This window comes from Doryrhamphus excisus, chromosome 4 (genome assembly GCF_030265055.1).
Source record: "Doryrhamphus excisus isolate RoL2022-K1 chromosome 4, RoL_Dexc_1.0, whole genome shotgun sequence".
Lineage (NCBI taxonomy): Eukaryota > Metazoa > Chordata > Actinopteri > Syngnathiformes > Syngnathidae > Doryrhamphus > Doryrhamphus excisus.
The window spans coordinates 11733090-11742279 of record NC_080469.1 but is presented as its reverse complement, the minus strand read 5'-3'; the positions used below and the strand labels follow the sequence as shown (position 1 = coordinate 11742279).

General features: G+C 39.5%; 1 long non-coding RNA gene across 1 annotated transcript; it reads right to left on the bottom strand.

Annotated features, from left to right (window-relative positions):
* Window positions 1-5539: 5539 nt before the first annotated feature.
* LOC131127534 (uncharacterized) lies at window positions 5540-6663 on the bottom strand. The gene is made up of 3 exons (XR_009129509.1): window positions 6570-6663; window positions 5669-5754; window positions 5540-5591 (listed from the first exon to the last, which is right to left on the bottom strand). It is a non-coding gene; the product is annotated as an uncharacterized LOC131127534 (long non-coding RNA).
* Between the last annotated feature and the right edge of the window lie 2527 nt (window positions 6664-9190).

The window sequence follows — 9190 nt, the reverse complement described above, 5'->3', positions numbered from 1 at the left end:
TATTATCATATATGTTTTATTGATTGGTTTGTCGGACTCCTGAATATGCCGGAAGTGTGTGGCTTTGAAGCAAACATAGAATATCTACTATTTACAGATGTAGTTGTGATGGCCTCATCAGTTTACTGTGGCGGTTCGCAGCTGAGTGTGAAATTTCTGGGATGCGGCTCAAAACTGCCGAATCTGAGGCAATGGTACTACGCTATACTTCATAATATACCCCTAGGAAGTTACTACGGAGTTGTAATAGTTGGATAAATTGCAAAAATGTTGTTGTTGATAGAGACAGCAGCAAAACACTGCATACACAAAATGTACCGAATCATATTTTTCCACATGGATTTTCCCATTGTCAATTTAAAGCTAAATCAGCTAAAGCGTTATCTTTTGACTGGAGATTCACTGAAGAGAAAACTGTCAGTCCAATATAAAAGTGTCCATCCAATGGCTTTGTGTTATGTGTGGTTCAGAGAAGAGATGCTCCATAGCCCTCAGTTAGTGACTCACTCTCTGCTGTACAGACAGCCAAATTATATAAAGATAATCACATTCAAAGATAAGCCAGTTGCAGTTCCCCTCAGAGCATGGAATGTTAGTTAGTCACTTTAGCCCGCCAGGGAGAATTACACGTGGCAGATGTGAAAATCTAAACGTATAGGACATTTGGAGGCACATTTTCACCATCTTCACTCGCTCCAAAACCAAAGGATGTAATCTGTTAAAGTCTAATAACAAGCATTGTATTAACTATATTTAGTCATAAACCCAATTTGATTTAAAGCTTCTGAAGTTCAGCCTCATTTCAAACATCTAATAAAATTAGGCAATCATTTCTACAGTAAACATTCCAAAAACATTTGATGTTGCAAATATGAAAATAAGAAGCACTGCATGGATTGACTGATTATGATAATGCTGATTTGCTCGTGCTATTTTGACTCAGAGGCTGCGGGAGCTAACATATAAGTAATAGTTTTATTTTAGCACATCAAATCAAGCTTTGGTTTTCCTCCAAACAACCCAGAGATACAACAGTGACAATCTTTGAACTGTAAATCACATTTGAAAGTGGTTTGCATCTCCAATTTGCCACGTTTTTGCTTCTCATCAGAGTATCTCCTGAGTGAAAGTGAGTGTGTTGGAGATGCTACAGTTGGCTTTTTTTAACCACCCACCTGTGCCCGTACCACCCACCTTAGCATCTGAGTCACGCTCAGCCTGCCTTCTCTTTCAGAATCAACAGCGCGGCACAGGACAGCTCAGCGAACGAGTGTGGGTGGATCAGCCTTATGGCTTCAGTCATTCATCCATCCGTGATGGCATCAAAGACACACAAGCAGAGAGAGAAGGTGAGCGTGCGAGAGAAAACAACTCAAACGAGATGTCAAGTAAAGAATATGAGAATATGAGGGGGAGGTGAGGATCCAGAGACAGAAAGTGAAATAAGAAACCCAAGAAAGAACAGGACAGACAGGCCAGACACCACAGCAGTGAGCATATAGAGAAGAGACTGCACGGCAAACAAAGCAAACATGACAATTGTATTCCCTTCGTCCATTGCCTGACACACTGGCAGCGCGGTAATATTACCTCCACCACAACTCAAGTGGCAAGCCCAAGAACTTCCTTCAGCATGAGCCTTGGCATGAGCGCTGAGGCTTTTGTTCTGCCACATACCATTAGCAAGTGGGCAGGCAGAAGAGACAGGACCTGCCTCTGAGATGGCACAGATGTCAGCAAAGAATGTGTGAGACCAGTTAAACACAAGGAAAGCATTGTATAGAAGTGACACAGGTGACAGCTAAGCTTCCCCCTTTTTGACACTAATGCTATTGAGATTCTGTCTCTTTTGCATTTTCTTGGAGGTTTACGCTGTGTCATCACTGTTTAAAGCCAAGCATATGATTTAAGGTTCTTTTAATTTGTCATCTTCTCAAAGCGGCATTTTTATTTAATCAAGCACATCCACACTTAATTATTCAAGAGTTATGACTGAATGGAGACACCTCCTCAACCCTGTTTTTCTGCCTTTGCCTCAAAATGCATAATTCTTGAATACATTAAGTCTTTTCTCCCTTGGCTATGACAACCACAGTTCTGAGAAGCCTTCTTACTCTAAGCTCCTCAGCTCAATGAGCCTTTAGATTGATCTTACTTAAAGTCAAGCCTTGACTGTTGGGATTCTTTTTTTGTATCATATCTCCTAGTATTGTCTCTTCATTCACAATTTCCTCTAGCACTAAACAGATGATGCGTCTTTTGAGCTGACTGTGAGACCAATACTGCTCAATAGCTCTCCCTGATCCCATCAAGGAATCTTTGTTCTTAACTGCTGACGCTACAATGCAATTCTGTCGGAGCAAAAAGCAGATGGATCGCCGAGGCATAGGAAGAATCCATGTTGTTCCATGTCCATGATCGGGTGTGTGTTGCGTGTTAATGTGATTAGTGAGACATTAACGCCTCCATGTTCAACCAGGCAGATGTCGTACAATAAATCTCTCTCACATGCTGTTTTTGTCTTGTGTTAACAGAAGCTGCTTCAAAACCCTGTGGCTATATTTTATCTTTTTTTTTGTTGTTGTAGAAATTAAAATGAATGCTTAGCTTAATCCTTTGGGGGATCTTATGATGCAATGCATAAACTGACATTGACCATAAGATAGCCAATGCATATTATTATCTATAAATATAGAGGGGGGCTGCACAGTAGAGAGTGGTTAGCGCACAGGCCACACAGCTAGGAGACCCGAGTTCGATTCCACCCACGGCCAGTACGTAACAGGAGCAAAGAATATACGGAGATTACGTCTACATTCCACAATAACAAACCGCAAATATTAATTTTTTGTCATAGTTGGTCAAGGAAACTCCCTAGTGAAATTTTTTTTCATGGTGCATTCATATGTGCAAATGTGCATTTCATGCGATGACGCAAGTAGCGCTGTAAGTCAAATGGTTCCAATATGAAACCCACTTCCTTAGACGAACATTCTTGGCTCTTTCTGCCCTCCTCGGAGGACTGTGCACGCATAACTCTTCTTGTCTTCCCACTCCTCCGTATGCACCATCCTACCTACCTTTTTCCACCCATTGCTTTGCCTTCTGTTCCATTTTTCATCCCCCTCAACCTTCTCAGCTACAGTGGGTGCCCAAATTCTGTTCAACACACAAGAAAGCGAAAGAGGAGGTGCTGTGAATTGGACAAGAGGAAGTGAAGATTGAGAAGAACTGCGGGTAGGGTCACTGAGAGTGGAGGGTGTACTCAAATGAAAAAAAAACAATAAGGGTATTAGGATAGTTATGTTGTTTGGATTGTCAGTGCAACAGGTGGACTCGGGTGGTGTTTGAATGAAAACTAGTGGGTGCAGTTTGCTGTAAAGGATCCAGTGATTCATGTTAGGAGGACACAATAGCAGAAGCACCATTGACTCAGTAAGGCTTAGACCCAATTCTACCATTGGCCCTTGTAATTATGGATAAATGGAGATAGCGAACACATTAGCGTGTTAATTGATATTTGTATTAATAGTATTTTGAAATTGCTCACTCGCGAGGGGAATCTACATTACTAAACTGGCAGAGAGAGTGCCGTGTTTGTGTCCGACTAACGCGACCGCTTTTCTGCCACGGTGGGTGACTATCACCGCTCTAAGCTCTGGTTCTCCCAAGCTCAATGGCAAATACAGCCGACGTTTTCAAATTTTACTTTCATGTAATGCAGCACATCGTAGTGAAGTCTGTTTGCTGTGTGCATGGTGAGATTTATTTATTTATTGTATTCATCAAACGGTAGGATGGTCAGGAAGTGAGCTAAATAAAAGATGTAAACAACATGACCATATATGGACAGCACACCACACTATCAAACTTTATTCAGCTTTTGGAATCAAAACTTGTCCATCTATATTTGTGTTCAGCACACTCATAGTATATTACTATTATTATCGTATTTACCATGAGTTCATATTTGTTGCCCATCAATCATGCATGTGTGTCATTCCTGCAGCAGATACAGAGCCAACTGAAGTCACCACGCAGCACCAGGACCATTCAAAAGCTACAATCTCACTATGGAAAAGTCAAATATAACAAAATGGAATTCTGGACTTTCTCAGAAACAATCTGAGAGAGAACATCAATGACAGGAGGAAAGTGAGATCAAAACAGATCAAAACCTCGAAATGATGCTTTATAAGGTTTTTACATTTGTCGATGAAGTTTGGGATATGGTTATTTCTATTCCATATGCATATTTGATACATTCTATTTTCATAAATGTTGTTACAGTGTTGCTTGCAAGTTGTTATATATTACAGTTGTAATAAATGTTATAATTTCTAAAATGTGTGTCTTTTATTTAAACAAGGTGCACAAAGATAGGCTCTAGAACAGGGCTCTCAAACTCAATTTACCTGTCGGCCACTGGAGCTAGGGTCTGGGTGAGGCTGGGCCGCATCAGGTTTTCCAAAAAACAACAAAAAACGGAAAAATGAATAAACTTTGCATGGTTCCGATTTTCTGCAAGAAAAGCTCTGATAAAACATTCCACTGTTGTCAAATATCTTATTTTTCTGCACAAAATAAGATGATAAATATATCTATAATATAATAATAATAATAAAATGGCAAATAATAAAAACTTAAGAAACCATATATAGTTGGTGGGTAGACAAATTATTTTTTTCAGATTAAAATTAACAGTATTAACAGTTATTTAACCTTTAACATGAACATTAATCAAACGTAATAATTTTTTCTGGGTACATGGTACCATACAGCATCCATATCAAACTTGCACGGGCCGCACTAACATTAAACTTTCATATCAAGGCGGGGGCCTCAAACTAGTGTCCTGCGGGCCACATTTAGCCCGTGGGCCGCGTGTTTGAGACCCCTGCTCTAGAACATTGAAAACGTGTAGAAATGTATACACATTTCTTTTAATGTAAGGAAACATGTATTTTGAACAATTTAATTATATCTCATCTATTGCCTTGATGTAATGTAAAGGTTGATGATGTAATGATGATCAAGTAGTGCCGTAGGTATTAAAGGGTAAGGGAAGGAGTAAGACGAAGGGGAAGGGCTAAGAGGTAAAATTGGGATTCAAGTCCATCACAACTGTACTGAGCAATATTACTTTATTTATGTGAAAACACATCATCTAAATCTTTTTGGCGAAACATGCTCAGAATGTATGCATGTGTGTGTGTTGTATGTGTATTTGTGTCTGTTTGAAACTAATATGGGGAAATAGTGAAAGCATTACAGCTGTCTCGTGGCTGTGGGAATGAGCTAAGCATTTCTTCCCATTGGTCATTCCCATGAACTCGTGCACTGCAGGGGCACACTGGGAGGCAACACTGAGGACAGGAGGGTGTATCACCGCTGGCTGGACGATACACAGCCCAACTATCAGTTAAACCTCCAAGACAAAAAGTGTATCATAAATTACCAATGACATTAAGTGTTCTGTATTTTATTCAAACAGATCACCATTTTGGGATTTTTTTCAAGACTAAATTTGGGGCCTCACCTGTGCCGTAGCTTCCGTTCATTGTCAACAGGTTTTGCAGGTCTGCGAGGCACTGTGTGGGGGGCCATGATTAGGACAACACGGCTGGGTATACTACCTCTGAAAGCTGATAGAAAAATAGACTCATACCATAAGGGTGAAGAATCCAGAACACTTCATGGATTTTACAAGCTTGTCATGGTTTCGCTCTCATATCCTCCAGCAAAGCACATTTACTGTGAAGAAAACGGCACAAATAATCATATCAAGGAATGCTGTTTGGGGAGCTTGAGGAGACGGCTAAACTTCCCAGTCCTTTCACAGCATCAGTTGGTGACTTCAAGGAAAAATGTCTTGGCTACATGTTTCATTTCCTGGCACAAGCTAGTTTGGATGTTTTACTTGAACAGTATAGTCCGTGAAATATGTGTCTGTAATTTGTATGATCACATTAAAATTGGGAATAGACTTGTTTGCTGTGACAATGTTTGTTGAGTTGTGTTTAGCCAGGCTGTCTCCCACAGTAGTGTGTTGTGTGTGTATGAAGCGAGTGGGCCGTCTATAAGTCTATAACAGAGGGAAACTTACCGAACTTGCCCCTGTCTCCTCACATCCAACTGTCATTAAAATTTTAACGGATTGTAATGTTTTTGTGTGGATATAAAATACAAAAAAATGTTCAGTGACATTATGAAAAAAAGAAATAAATATAGTGTGAGATTGTGATCGAATCGGCAAAGAAGAAAAACAAATATAAAAAGCTTCATTCCCTTTAGTGTTTCTTTCATGCATTTATTCGGTAATTAAATACATCAACAAAGATGAAGTATTTGCCGGTCAGGTGAGTGGGAGTGGAGCTCTATGTCTGATTGTGAAGATTAAATATCGTTGTGCTATGCCAAAAGCTGTATAAACTAATTAACCACTAACCACTAATTGTGGTGGGAAAGGCTATTAGCAACCCTGCTTCTTCTATGCTATAATGCTACACACACAAGCGCTTTTGTTTCATGCTTACACAAAATAAACACAGTTAGGACCTGTTACTTACTGCGTTACTAAGTAATATTGGAAAGGCGTTGGGCTTCAGCAAGTTTGTCGGCTAATCCAGCTGCATAGTAGCCCATTTTCACAAAACAGTCAAGTGTGAAATGCCGTCGACAGATTAAAATGTATTTATTTTGCATGGTGGCGTCTTTAGGAATTGTAAACAAATGCGGCGTTCCCTTTTGAGCCATTGCTAGCCACGTAAGCAGAGGAGCAGCGCTTGAGGGAGGGCAGAGAGCTTATCTGGCTTACAGCTACGCCCATATAAGGAAGTCTGCTCCTCTGTGACATCACAAAGGGGCAGTTTTACCACGCCTTTTGAAACCGAGTGTTTTCAGCCATCCCAGACTTCTTTCAGGACTCACTTCCAAATGCGCAAACCTCATTATCTGAAACAAAAATACAACATTCTACATTTACAGGTCAGAAAATTGGAAAAAAGCACAATAGAGAGCTACTTGCTGTTTGCAAATCCCTTATTGTGCCAAAACAAATGGGGGTTACTACATCCACACACCAAGCCAAAGACGGGTGTTGGAATTGGAGTTTTCACGAGTGTTGCCAAAAAGACTGGAAGAGATAGTTCTACTTTTGTCTGAGATTAAAAATAAAGAAATGTACATTGTGACATAAGCCTGTCCTTTTCATCTCCATCATACATAGTTCCACAAAATGGAAGTTGGACTATACCTCAAGTTGTCAGATAAAAAAGTTACAAAGTTTGGTCATCCGTAGGGGTAACACTGACACTCCACCTAGACTATGTTTTACCCCACCATGTCAGGAAGAATGAGTTGCAGCCTCTCAATGCACTGTCACCTGTTATTTTTGAATTAGCACGCAACCTTTTCTCAGGTTGGGTGTGAATGCAACTCATAAACACATTGTCTAAGCTCAGAAGAACACAACTGACTTAAATGAGCTCTGGTTAACATTTCTTCATGGCTTTCACAAAAAGGTCACTATGATAAAAAAAAAAGATGATTCATGATTCATGATGTGGGAAAAAAATATTGAAAAGGACATGCATCAACACTTGGCAATAATCCACTCTCAATATGTGATATAATGACATTTTGGTGTAGTTTTTCAATTGTTCCAATGGTCAAACACACAATACTAGAGGCATTTGAAGAACTTGACAGAGTATGTTGAGTTTTCCAGGCTCACTTTGCTTTGCTTTGCTTGGTTTTGCTTGGTATTTAGTGAGAATAAACTGTGCTGTGTGGGAGTTTGTGTTTTGGCCTTCCCTTGGTCCACCGATTTCCACTCTTTTATAGACTTGTGGGGTGGGTGGGTGGCAGGAAGAATTAATATTCATTCATTCATTCATTCATTCATTTTCTACCGCCTTTTCCTCACGAGGGTCGCAGGGGTGCTGGAGCCTATCCCAGCTGTCTTTGGGCGAGAGGCAGGGTACACCCTGGACTGGTCAGAATTAATATTAAATATTTAATTAATAATTTATATAATAATTAATATTCCCCTGCCACATTTTAGATCCCAAGACCCTGTTTTGATTTAAATGCAGTTTAGGTTAGTTTCCGCCTTAGCAACCTTTATTTCACCAGTTTGTGTTGTACTTGGGAGGGGAAACCTAACAGTATGGTGGAGTGAGAAGGAGAATTGTCCTGAAAATTATTGAGGCTAATACACCCATCAATACAGAGAAAACATTAGGCAGAGCCCAACGTATGAATATTTTTGTGAGTTTTTGAGAGCTCATGTTAGTCTGCTTTGATTCTTTTTCAAAACACAATATAAAGATAGTTTCAGGGATGGGTATTGAATATTGAAAATAATGTTGTATTAGTGTCATAATGATGTCTCTTCATGTTTTAAATGTGGATTGTCAATTGGAAAAATCTACAACCTAGAAAAAGTACAAATACCTTCTTGCGCTTGTGTCCTTTTACTTATTTAAACCGGTATGTGTACTGTGTATTTGATTTATGCATATCAAGTGTATCCATCATCACATTATAAATACTGTGGTTCCTAGTGAGACAAAAGTGGAAGTCTCTGGCAGCTGAAGAACATGAAGAAAATGTGAAAATTGAGTGTTTCCGTCCTTACAGTGCTTTGTCGGGAATCAAATCTCATGACCAACACTTACAAGAAAGTGCTATCAGATCATGACATGATATCTGAAAATGTCACCTCTTGATCAGCCACTTGGAGAGAACAGATGAAGGAATTTCTCTCTATGTATTCAAATGACTGCATCTAAGAGACATACTGCCAATGGAATTTAGAAAGGAAGAAGAAAAAAAAATGGTTTCCTTTTAAATGTGTTGACCTCAGTCACGTATAAATCAACATTGAGCAAGTTTGACAAATAAATAAATCTCCAAATTGCTATTGACTTTAAATTCCAGCAAAAGTTAACAAATCCATTGGAAATCCAAACTTTCACCATCTCTTCTTGGCCTGCTCATGTTCTCCCCACATTGTACTTAAGTTCACACATGATCAGCATTACTATTACCCACAGCCACACCTGCACTACTTACAAAACTGGTGGTGCTGATTAAAAGAAAGAAAACCAAAAAAAAAAAAAAACTGACATCAGCAGTTGAAAAAACGCCTCGTGTCACACTTCGAACCGTAGAGTGCGAAAGTGCA